The following is a 12,072-nucleotide window of genomic DNA, read 5'->3' as shown; positions in this document are numbered from 1 at the left end:
TTGTGTGTTCTTTAAATTCAGTGAATTCTTTTATCATATTCATCATTGTTCTTTTGAGATCCATGTCCTGCATTGTCTCTAGAGGATTCTCATTGTGCTCCTCTAGAGGATTACTGGTATTTGGTGGGGATATTTTATTTTGGTTTTTCATGTTATTATTTTTTCTCTGTGATTTTGACATGTGAATTTCTTTTGTATTTTCTGACTCTTGTGTGATACTCAGGCCTTCAACTTTAGTTCTGCTTCTTTTTTTTTGAGCTTTATGTGTCTTTGTGGTTTACTTTTTGGGTATGAAGAGCTGGTTCGTCTTAGCTTCTGGTTCTCTCTTTTGATTTTATATTGTCGAGGCCGGATTGATTTTGTCTTCAGGAGTTCCGCGGTGGCCCAACTCCAATGTGGATCAGAAGTTTTCAGACTTTCTGCTTAGGTCTGGAATCTTCTAAGAATGCTTTTGGCCTCAGGAACTTGGATGTTGGACTGACCTGAGATCCTGGCCGTGGCCGGGCCACGTAGGGATGCAAAGGCAGATGGGGAGGGAAGAAGCCCTAAGATTTCCCAGGGAGTGGATTGAGTAGCTGGGTTGTACTGGATGCAAAGGATCAGGGAGAGGAAAGGTAAACCTCGGAGCCCCAGAAAGAGGCTGTCAGCCCCAGAAAGAGGCTGGCAGGTGTTGCAGGACCAGGGAAGTAGAGGGAGGTGAGGGCGGGGCCAGGTCCAGAAGCAGTGCTCTTGGGGCCCAAGGAAGGCACTAAGTTGGTCTGGGTGAAAAAGATCAGGAAGCAGTATTGGTTCCCCAGATTTTGGGGACCAAGCCTAGGAATGGCGCAGGGCCCAAACTAGGAGTAGAGAACAGCGGGGGAGATGGAAGCGTGAATGAGGCTGGGGGAGTCAAGGCACAGAGTGCTCCACGATAGACTTACCCCAAGAGAGGCCTGAGGGTAGGAGAGCAGGCTAGGAGATTTCAGGTAAGATTTTCTTAATCAGCTTAAACTATTCTTTATTAAATTCCATGGGCAGGGTTTTGGAAATTAAAAAAAAAAAGGATTGGGAATACATTTTGTTATATTGGACAGTTAATCATCTGCACAAGTAACATTCCTGTCATACCCATTAAGTAGCATCAGTGGTCCACTGCTATTGAACAACAAAGTTCACAGTATGAAAGAATTTTTGAATCTCTCCGTTCATAGTTATGAAATATTCTCTTTGAATTACCTATGCATCTCCTTAATCCACTCTGACTTCCTGCCTTGATTTTATCGCTGTTCTCCTCTCTTTAAGATCTGCTCCCTGGGACTGGGGAGATGGCTCACTGATTAACATTACTGGCTATTTTTGCAGAGAACCTGGGTTCAGTTCCATGAACCCACGTAGCAGCTAACAAACAACTTCTGACTTCAGATCCAGGGTGTCTCATGCCCACTTCTGTGTGCACTGAACCTATGCAGACATGCAGAAAAAACACCCATACACATAACACACAAATGAAAGAAGTAAAAGAAATTTTTTAGAAAATGTTTGCTTTACCCACACTCATTCAATCTAGATAATCTAACTGGTGCTAAATTCAGGTTGATTAATGATGGTCCAGGCTGAAAATGTCAAGCTGTATAGAAGGCAAGTTAGGCTGGCAACTGTCTGTTGGGGATAAGAAAGCAAAGTGGGACATGTAAGAAGTTGTCTGCCTCACTTTTCATGGCCTTTAATTGATTAAAAAATTTCCAAACTCAGGAACTGGAGAGATGGCTCATGGTAAGAGCACTGATTGCTCTTGCAGAGAAACTGGATTAGATTCCCAGTACCCGCATGGTGGATAATCATCTTAAATTCCAGTTCCAGGTGATCCTATGCCCTCTTCTGACATCTTTCAGCTTTGCAAGACATGAGTGCACTTGCATACATTCAGGCAATACATTCATACACATAAAATAAATAAATAATAAATAAAATATTTTAAAGAAAGTTCTAAACTTCAAAAATTCTTTATAAAGCTTTATTGTGAGATTCCTTCTGCCTAAAAGTCTGATACACTATCAGCAACTACTAAGAATTTAAATAGTAAATAATTATAAAGACAAGCATATGAAAAACAAACATGAAAAATTACAATCTCACAGTAATATGGTAAGATCAAAAGATAGCATCAAGTCCTTATTATATTTTTTAGTTGGAGTTCATGGTAGAGCTTGATTTATGCTGAGTGCTTCTGACTCTGCATCTGTAAATAAAGAATCTTACAAATCTGTACAATTTATTTTAACCTTTATATCTGTAGCTTTATGGGAGAGTTCTCTGGAGGATTTAGCTGTAATTAATACTACTATCTTGCCTTGACCTATTTTCCCCTGAAAGCTCATGTTTCCTAAGCTTACCTAAGAAACAGAAGCCAAAAATCTTTCTAAATCTCATCTAAAACACTATATATTTTTCAGCAGCAAGATTTAAGAATGTCCTCATTCCAAAAAATAATCCAAGTTCTACTTTCTCTCATGCAGTCATTTAATCACCTCCCTTGCAATAAAGAAGGATTTAATCTGTTTTAAGGAATGTTGTAACTTGTCTCAGAAGGGTTTTGTTGTAACAAAAGTTTCCCCCTCTGATCACTGCAAATCAGCCTTAGACTCCAGCAGAGCCCCTCAGGTTTCAGAAAGCCCTCACCCACTTCTGATTCTTCATCTAAACCAGGGTTCTTAGAAAACTGCATTACCATAGAGAAAGCGCACAGAGGAAATGGAATGATGGCAGAAGGTGTTATGAACTGAACAGCAAAGGACAAATGAGGGGAGTCTTCAGATACATTTGCAACTTTGTGCAGTAAGTAAGATTGATAAAGATTAGTCAAGTTCCATATCCTCTAAAACTCTATGATAGTCAATAAGATGAGGATTGATTTAAAGACTTAAATTCAAACTGTTGTTTTCGGGAGTGCTTCAAGAACAGGTGCTCAAATTTATACCATTTTTTATTAAGCAAGGAGAAAACTATCAGGAAAAATGTCAATTTGGTACAAAAAGGTTCAGTTCAGGGGCTTCCAAAGAGTTTTTCCTAGAACCAAAGCAGTTCACTCTACCACTTTGAAGGTCAATGCATAGACATATACTATCAGTTTTCCTGAAGTCACAGAAGAAAATATATCTACTGTGGGATTTAAACCAAGATGAGAGACAACAGTCACAAACTTTGGGAAGGATTAGTCACTTGGCAAACAGTATTGGTCACAAGCATGCCTCCTGTGAAAAGGTACCAAGCCAGGGCAACAAAGCAGTATGAGCGGCCTGGAACACAGACACTAGTGCTGAGGAATATTTAGCAGAGAACAAGAGATAAAGACAATACTGGCATTGGACTAAGAAGAGATGATTATAAACCCTCCAAACTCATCATGAAAGTGCATCAAACCTAAAAGGTACAATAAATGGGAATTAAATTGATTGAAATGCACCAGTATGAGGTCTCAATGGCTAAAAAGCACTTGCCTCATGAGCCTGAAGACTTGAGTTTTGTCTCCAGGAGATGTGGTAGAAGGAGAAAATTGATTCCCAAAGTTGTCCTCTAACCTCCACATTCACACCATGACACTTGTTCATCTGCACTCACATACACATCTCCACACGTCACACACACACTAATAACAATAAATAGAGGAGTAAAAGCTTTTAAAATTGGGGACCGGAGAGATGACTCAAAGGTTAAGAACACTGACTGACCTTGTAGAGGACCAGAGTTCAGTTTCCAGCACCCACATGATGCATAACAGCCATCTATAACTCAAGTTCCAGGGAATCAGATGTTCTCTTCTGACCTTCGTGGGCTTTGCTGGTACTGGGGTAGGCAATACACTCATACACATAAAATAAAATAACAATAACAATAATAATAAATATTTTAAGTTTTAAAATTTTGATTAAGGGAGAGATGGCTCAGTGGTTAAGAGCTGTTCTTATGGAGGACCTGGGTTCAATTCTAAGCACGATATGACAGCTAACAACTCTCTGTAATTCCAGTTTCAAGGGCTCTGACACTGACTTCTGACCTCCAAGGACATTGCAGGACACCAGTGTACTATGTACGTGCAGGCAATACACTCATACACATAAAATAAAAATAATAAAAACGTTGATTAAAATGCAATTAATGATGAAGATTCCCGGGCCACGAAGGTGAGAACAATTCTTTGAAGCACATGTCATACATAAACCAAAGTTCAGGGAAGATCACATTAAGTGCATTTAGTACATTCATTTAGGATAATTTGGTTAAAATAACTTTGGATTTCTACAATCTACGAGACTCCTCTAAGAGACAAGGAAGATGTAGATACTAGAGTCAAAAGCAGTCACTCTCAGAAAGTTCATAGTGTTGTCTGACAGGGTCTCTCAGTAGAAAAAAACTGTAGACAGGACTATAGCATTTACTAATTAGAGCACACTGTGGATCACAGGTGGTAAACCACAGATTTTCAGGCTCTTCCTGCCTTACAATTTTCCATTAGACTTAAACTTTGCTAAAACAATGGATTGAAAGGGATAGGCAGTCGCATCAAAACCTCTGCCTGCTAGCTTCTTCTTGGCTAATATGCAAGGAAGTGAAGTTGATTTTCTCCCTGGGATAGACCCATGATATCCAATGTCATGAAAAATACTACACTTTTCCACAAAGACACTCGTTAACATAGTCTCAGAGATATAGTTTACAATTTTTATGCAATAATTTTTAATGACAGTTGAAATATAGAGGTGAAAATGTTGTTCTCTAAGAAAATCTTTAGGGAAAAGTCTTACCATTTTTCTTTTCAAAGTAACAAATTCATCTCATTCTATTTTAAATACAGGTGTACAAATGGGAATACAGATCAGTGATGAGGGCCTAGCAGTGAGGCAGAAATTCAATCCCCAACTGCAAATATGTACATATTCATCTAGGATATGCACTGGTATAGAGAGAGAAAAGAAGGAAGGGGAAATGGACAGTGTTAGATAGACACAAACACACACACACAAACAAACACACATTCACACACATACACATAGACACACGGGGTGGGGGAAGAGAGGTAGTGAGACAGAGAACAAATTTTAGATAAAGAGTTTAACAATGCTTTAAATAAAATGAGCTGTATTACTGTTACTACCTCATGTTTATTTTTTACCAATCCTGACTATGTGTGTGTGTGTGTGCATATATACACACATCTATAATGAATGTTTATATGTATATATATATATATATATAAAACCTGTCTGGGTATGAGGCAGCCCTGGGAGCTCCTATAGCTTTCTTTATGTCCTTTAGCTACATTGCTGCCTAATAAATCACTGAAAATTGACACAAGTGTATTATCTGTTCCATGGGTCCCAGGTCTGCTTTTACTGGAGCTTCTGCCCACATTTATACCAAAGTGCATCCCAAAAATATGTTCCTGGACTGCAACTGCATCTCTTGTGCCTTCATTCTGGAATTTAGAATTCAGATCCTTATCACAGTGGGTAGGAGATTCCTTGCTTTCTTTCTGACTATCAGGGTCATTATTTAATGACAGAGGACATTTTCACGTCTTAGTTGACCCTCTCACAAGATGCTGGCATGCATCGTCACAGTCAATAGCAAAATCTCTACCGAGTTGATATTAACAGAGTGTCTTACATAGTAAATCAAGCAAGGGAGTATCCATTACAGACATCTAACCAAAGGAAATATCCTCCCATCATATTCTAGAAGAGATTATACATTGGGCCTGCATTTTGGAGCCCCCTAAATTCTCCTGCCGTTTCCCATCTACTTTAGCTCTTGCCTCTGACAGTGGCTTTCACGTCATTCTGTTTTTCTGCCATTTTCAACATCCAAGATCAGCTTTTAAGTAAATTCACAAAGTGATTTAGAATATAATGGGAGTTTTTGTTTTGCCAATAAATAGTTTCTAGTTAAACGCCGCAGAAATCGTTCTCATATACATTATCCTCAGCCTCATGTGCACGTGGTACATTCTCATTTTGATGGTGAAGAAAGTGAGTCAGGAGGTATGTTAATGAGCTGGCTCCGTTCACCAAGCTCTTAAAAGGAGCATTAAAAGTTGAATCCGGGCAAAAACCCTCCCCCCACCCTCTATTTTTTAAATTTGTATTTCTTTTATCTCCTTACTGTTTTCACAGTGTTCTCAAGCATATTATTGAAGTCAAAAGTAAGTAATGAAATAAAAGATCTTTGTCATGCTCAGAGGAAACAAGCATTTTGGGCTCTGGACACCAGAATGTCTCTGACTGCTGGGATTACAGACAAGCCCCAGCACATCCAGCCAGCTCTAGGAGTAAAGAATCTTGGAGCCAGATGATCGTTATACTAATTTTCAAATCTGTCCTATTTGTAGTTGTTTAAAACTACCAATAATCTGTGTTGCTGGCTATCAGTCTTATCTATATATTAATTCCCCCCCATTTTTAGGATTTTTGTCTGCCAGGGAATATTCAAAATGTATTGCTTCAGACAGAATTCCTGAAGGGTAACATTTTAATATGTCTCTGTACTGACGTTTCCTGTGTTTTTCCTTACATGGTTTAATCATAATTCTATAAAAAGGAAGAGTGTGGCAACAAGTTTGGGACAGACAAAGCTTTTGATTTAGTCTTTCTTTCTTTCCAGGGATAATAGAGGTGAATTACATATGTGTAATGTCATTTTCTCTACCCCAATGCATTTCTAAATTCTTCACCATGTGATAGTTCAGTTAAATACACACACACACACACACACACACACACACACACACACACACACACACACATGTACACTTATTTATTTTATGTGTGTGACTATTTTGCCTTCATATATATAAATGCACCAAACGTGTGCAAAGACCATGGAGGTCAGAGGAGGGTGTTGGATCCTCTAGAACTATAGTTGTTAGCTGCCACATGGGTACTGGGAATTGAACCATGGTCCTCTGCAAGAGCAGTAAGGGCTTTTAATTCCTGAGACATCTCTCCAGCCCCAAGTTTTTCTAAAGGCATGCTTTGATACTTGATTTTTAAAGGTTTATTTTATTATGTATATGGGGACACATGCCACATGTATTTGCCGGCAGAGGCCAAAAGTGTGTGTTGGATTCCCTGGAGCTGGAATTACAGGTGGTAGTGAGCCACTGTACCTGGGTGCTGGGAACTGAACTTGCGTCTTCTGGAAAAATATTGCATGCTCTCAACCACTGACCAATCTATCTAGCCCCTCAAAAATTTGTTTTCTAATCTTATTTTTGAGAATTTCATATATTGGTATTGTATTTCTACCAGTCCCCCTCCAACTCCTCATATTCACCCCAAACCACTTTCAATTTCATGTGCTCTTCTTTGATTGTTATTGTTATATGCACACAGTACACTATATTATATGATTACTTTCCGGGAGCTAATACCCTGAGAACACTGATTCTCCCTCCCTTTGCATCCATTGTTTGCTGGTAGTGCTTGAGGCAGGACCCAGGAAAATACCCCCGTCTGCCTTGGCATGTCAACTGGGTTTGTAATTACACAGATCTTGTTGGACTGACATATGGTAGAGATTTCGTTGGTGTAGTTTCCCTGTCATGTTGAGGCTGCATCAACTAGCAGCAGGTGCCTTGTCCCTCTGGCTCTTATATTCTTTCTGCCTCCTCTTCCAGGATACTCCCTGAGTCTTAGATGTAGAGGCTACCTTGAGATGCATCATTTATGTCTAGGCACCTCAAAATATCATTCTCTGTGTTTGACCAGTTGTGGAATTTTGTCATAGTTTCCAACACTCAAAAAAATTTAATCCATGTCTCTGCCAAGCCTGTTAGTCTGTTGTGGATTTAACTTAATGTGTTCTGCTGTGATATGCTGTATTTGAGCAATAGCCCTATTTATTCAGCATATTTTCCCTGAATGCTCTATGTTGATTGTGTTCTGGGCTTTTCTTACCATCCATGCCCTTCTTTCCTATGTGTGTGTGTATGACCCTACTTTAGTCAACAAGTAACAATGATTTAAACTCAGGAAGATACTGTTTTATTCCTCTAGACAAAATTATATTTTAAAATTAGGCAAATTTCTCAGCCAAATCCTCTAGCTTTCATCAACGCCATTAAAACACTGACATCCATTACTTCCAAACTTTCATATTATTGCCAACTTTGAAAGTGTGTAGCCCCAGACTTTCTGTGGAAACAAGTTGGGCCAACAAATAACCATCTTCTCTATTCAATGCAGAAGGTAAATTACATGAGCAGTTCATACGAGTCTTAAACATTTATTTATTCAAATGCAGTATTTTTCTTGGCACTCTTAGGTCAGAAATCTTTAAGTACATTATTTTCAGCTCTCCATTTTCAACCCCACAGAGGTTATCTAAACCAGAGCTCTTGAATAATCAATAAACATCAAGTAACCCCCAAGTACATGCCCCTTCCTTGAGAAGCAGCTACATGTGCTTATGCCATTTCAGACGTTTTGTGTTTACCTTTGATCTGTCTGCTCTTATAAATTCTTTTATATCGTTCATCATTTATTAAAGAGTTACTTATCATGGGGTAATTACTCTAAGACAAATAAAATCTTGAATTTATTTGTAGATATATTCATAGCAAAATAAGATTGAGCCACAGATAAGTTTAGAGCAGGAAGTACATTCTGAATATTTTTCTTTTGGAAGGTTAGGAGCAGGACACACATGTGGCTTCTTGGATAAGATTAGTACATCCTCTAAAAGCAATCCTTCCCGTAGTAACTTTTGTTTACATCATTAGTTGGAATGAAACAAAGCCACTGAGTTGTGCGTGCCCAAGTTAGAATAGTCATCCTTTCACCCCTACTTAAAAGCTGAGCCATATTTCTTAACCTGCCCACATCCTGGTTTTCTTATTCTCAGTTGATGAATAATGACACTTAAAGTTTTCTTATAAAATACAAATAATGAGTATAAAGCTTTTGATAGCCCCTGACACATACAATAGGCATACATAAATTTTAGGTATTACTATACAGTAGATTTTAGATAAAGACTGTAGAGTGGAAGAAATAATAGCTAAAATAATAAATTTGTTTAATATGTACATATAGATGATACATTAAATAGATAATATAATAAATTATAGCTTAGATTAAATATATAGGAAACTCATTTTAGAGCAAAGATATTGTTGAATTACTAGGCATCAGTTTGATTTAATGTTATGAATTTGGGAGTGGTTTACTGTACAGTATTGAAATTCAAAGCACCAAGTAATTTGAATTGACAATGGTATATAATGCAACTTTATAGAATTAGGCTATTGAAAGAAAAGCAATATTGAAACTGTTCAGGTTCCAAGAAGATATTTAGATATTTTGGAAGTTTCTTTCTAGAACACTATCATTGCAATAGTATGGTAAGTCACAGAATAAACTTTTCAGGTAATAGACATCAAGATAAAACAAATGACTTGAACTCAGATAGTAAAGCAGCCGGTAGGAGAAAATAAAGCAAAATATGGTTATGTCAGGTTTCCTTAAAGGCAGGAGATTATCAATCAAGTCTCTGGGAGAAAGTCCAGGTGAAAAATGGGGTTATCGTCAGCACTTCTGGAAATATCCCTGGAGTTCTTGCCAAATGGAAGCTGCCTGGTTTGGAACATATTTCTTATCTCGACTACCAAAGTCTGTTGATGCTTAGCCACAAGAGCATTACAAAGTGTTCAGTACCTAAAATAGCTTTCTCAATTTGTAGTGTTCCTGTGGGTAGAATGATGGTTAGATAGATAGAAAAGTGAAAGAATAAATATTTTTCTTGCCAGACAATGCAATTATATTATTATTTAGTCTGGGCCTAAGTTAGTCTATAAATCCATAGGAACATGAATTTGGGAGTTTAAAGAATTTGAAACTCACCTAGCTTATGGACATTGCCCACTGACCAGTTCTATATTTCAACTTCCCATTAAGTTAATTTGGTAGAAGTTCAATTGTTTTCACTTAGAAGACCCGAGTCTCACATTTGGGAGGAAATAGTGAATTTAAAAAAGAAACCCATATTGATGGAATGAAGAAATTTGTATGCTACGATCTGAACTTGGAACTTAGTGCCCTCATCGTATATGGTTACAGTAAAGCAATCGGAAGGTACAAAGAACACATAAATTTGCCTTCACCGTTATCACTGTTGTAGAGTCCCTACTTTAATTAACCTTTTTATTATAAATGTTCACATTGTTTTTCTTACCTGCATTCCAGTATGCGAATAATCTCTCTAACCTTATTTATCAGACAGGATTCCATAACATAGAAGGAGAGATTGAAGTAATTCTTAATGTTATTGATGATGGCATTATAGGGGTAGAGCTAACAGTTACAGTACATTAAGAATAGGCTAACCTGAGAATCTGTCTAAACCCAAGTATACAAAAGCACAGCTAAAAGGGACTCAATAATGCATTATATATACATATAATACAGTACTATATATATATATATACATATATATATATATATATATATATATAATGTGGGGAGGGAACAATAACAATCACAGAAGATGACAAGAAACTGAGAGGGATTGGGGGAACATGGAAAAGTTGGAGGGGGACTGGGAGGGGTGGAAATATGGCAAATACAATACTCATGTATGAAATGTTCAAAAATAAAGTTAAGGTTAAAAGGAATAGACTGTAATTGAACCAGCAAATCTCACATTCGGATCAATAATGGAATCACCTGGAAAAATGTATTGATGCTTAAATTGCAACCTTGGAATTCTTGTTTGTTTAGATTAAATTTCAGTTTCGGTACTGATTTTTTTTTAATAGCACTGCTTAATTGTAACACATCCTAGAAGCTAGGGAACTGTGCTCAAACTAACCCCTCACTTCAACAAACCCCACAACTAACCACAGATAATTGTAGGTCCTCTTCAGTGAACCCTCACAATGGTTCTGTTCTTGTGATGGCCAATCCTGGGTGTCAACTTGACTGGATCTGAGATTAACTGAAATCAGGGAGATCTTGATTGGATCATCTGAAGCTGGAAGACACATCCTAAATGTTGGTGTTACCTTCGATGGAAGCCTGTATAAAAGGCCTTGGCAGAGGAGAACGCCTGGCTTCTTATTGCTTGCCTTCTCTCTCGCTGGTGAGTTTGTCTTGCTGCTCTAGACTGAAGACTAGCTGATCTTTTGAAATTCATCAGACCCTCAGAGCCAGATTGGGACTACTGAGACATCCAGCCTCATGGACTGAGTGACTACGAATTCTCAGATTCTCCAGTGTGGTGCAGCCATTGTTGGACTACTCGGACTCTATCCTGTGAGCCAAGCTGATAAATCCCTATACATATATATTTATTCTACCAGTTCTGTTTCTTTGGAGAACCCTAACACAGTTCTTTTAACTAATTCTTACTAAACTATAAGAATATCTCTCTTTTTTTTTTCCTCAGAATTAACTCACTTGCTAAATTCAGCTAAGATTTCTGTTGTTTCTTCTCCATGTCTTCAAGTGAGGGAAATAGGTGGATTGAGAGGCAGCTCTGACTAAGCCCTCCTCCTTTTTTTCTGTTTTATTTAAACAAAAATCTATTGCTTTTTTCAATTGCCTTGACTTCCTAATTATGATGTTAAAAAGATGTGTATCTTATGGAAAATTTTGACGTAATGTTACCTATTGATATTAAACTACATAGTTTCAAAATTTTACAAATTCTCCATATAATATTTGTGTAATGTACTTTGAGAATTTTGTTTGCATTCTGGAAACACTTTCACGTCACAAAGAAGAATATGTGTATTGGGTGTTGCCGGCCATTTTGCCTCCAAAGTTCTAGTCTGACTTTTTAAAAATAATCATATAGGACTTTTGAAAACCCTGTCCCCACCCATATGCTAACACTTCAAAGTTAAGAAAATTATTTAAGTTTTTCTATCTCAATGTCTCAACTATTGTAAGAAGATATCAAAGATTCTTGCTGAGATTTGTCGAGCTAATATTGAAAGATACTGTGTGCTTTATTATTGATATCATTGATTTTTATTTAAATAATTTACTTTTTTGAAAATTTCATATGTAAGTACTGTATTGACATTAATTCTACTCA

This window comes from Nannospalax galili, unplaced genomic scaffold, assembly GCF_000622305.1.
Source record: "Nannospalax galili isolate Female #2095 unplaced genomic scaffold, S.galili_v1.0 scaffold95, whole genome shotgun sequence".
NCBI classification, from domain to species: domain Eukaryota; kingdom Metazoa; phylum Chordata; class Mammalia; order Rodentia; family Spalacidae; genus Nannospalax; species Nannospalax galili.
The sequence above is the reverse complement of the archived record's forward strand: the minus strand, read 5'-3'. Positions refer to the sequence as shown.